This window comes from Mustela nivalis, assembly GCF_964662115.1.
Source record: "Mustela nivalis genome assembly, contig: HAP1_SCAFFOLD_131, whole genome shotgun sequence".
Classification (NCBI taxonomy): domain Eukaryota; kingdom Metazoa; phylum Chordata; class Mammalia; order Carnivora; family Mustelidae; genus Mustela; species Mustela nivalis.
In genome coordinates this window covers 1,136,407-1,137,716 of record NW_028136488.1, presented here as the reverse complement: position 1 = coordinate 1,137,716, position 1,310 = coordinate 1,136,407, and positions in this window count along the sequence as shown.

The window sequence follows — 1,310 nt, the reverse complement described above, 5'->3', positions numbered from 1 at the left end:
CTCACTTCTTGACATGGACTGGATATAAGGACTATGCCCCGAAGCCTGAAAACTGAGGTAGGGAAGAGATGATGACCTAAGGCCATGGCGGGTCTGATGTGCTCAGTGTGCGGTCAGCTGTCTGGGTGTTGGTCAGGAGGTCCGGGCTCCGGTTGTGTCAGACAGTGCATTCTTGCCCAGGTTAGACTATATAATTTGGGTACATTCGCGTTCCGGGTAGGTTGATCTTCATTTAAGCTGCCTGGGCATCTCATTAGGCAATATATTTTTGCTAGAGGGCAGGCAGAGTGCTTCATTGTTGGTCCGGAATTGCCAAACTTGAGGGCTTGGGGGCCAGGAGAGTGAGGACGGAAGTCTGAGAACACAAGTTAGACTTCGGATTCAGGGTGAGGGCATGGCAGGTACCCCCTGCAGATCTGAACCAATATCTCATGCATCTGAAGTCAGGGCGAGGATCCGACGTTGGCTCAGGTTGGAGTTTCTGTGCATGACGGCCCCTTCATGAAGGGAGCGGAATCTCGAGGCCATGGAGGTTTTCCACGTTGGGAGATGTGGGATGCCCCCTTCAAGGATTCCTTCTGCGAGACAATTGAGACCTATTGGACAGCTCCAGGACATCCCTTATGGAACGACTCCTGAGCACCGTTCGAGGATGGATGCCTGGGAAGTCCGCCTCACATTCCAATTGTCTCCTCGCATCAAGACTGTTTAGATCTAATGGATATGCTGGAGAAACCGGGGTGGCTGAGTTGAAATGGACTTTCCTGAGGATGGGTCCTAATGTGTGTTTGTGTCCATGAGGGCCTTGGAATGATGCGGTGGCACCGGGACCCTGAAGTATTCTCCTAAGCTTTGGACATAGCTCCCATGCACAAGTTTCCTTGTGGAGACGAGATTTGTTCTGATGGGTGCCTCAGGAAATCCCCTCTGCTGGTATTGGAATCCAGGCTTTTGAGGAGACATGCCTGTAAACCAAAGCAATGGATCCGATATACCTCAGGTTGTGTCTGGTTCAATCTTCTTCTCTGGGGATATCCATCTCTGGTATGAGTGGAGGTAGATGCTCAGCTGGTATCAACTTTTTTTTTTTTTTTTTTTTTTTGTCCCGGGCGACCTACACTATAGGGATGGCCTCAGGGACTTTGGAGGGTTCTCCTAATTTGTACGATTTTTGACAATGGAATGGGCAGAATTCCCATGGATTGCGTGGGCACAGTCCTAATGTGTGGCTCCAGGGGCCCCAGCTGGAGGGAGTGTGGCCCAGGACTTTGAGGACAGAAGTCTGAAAACACAAACTCAGCTTAGGTGTG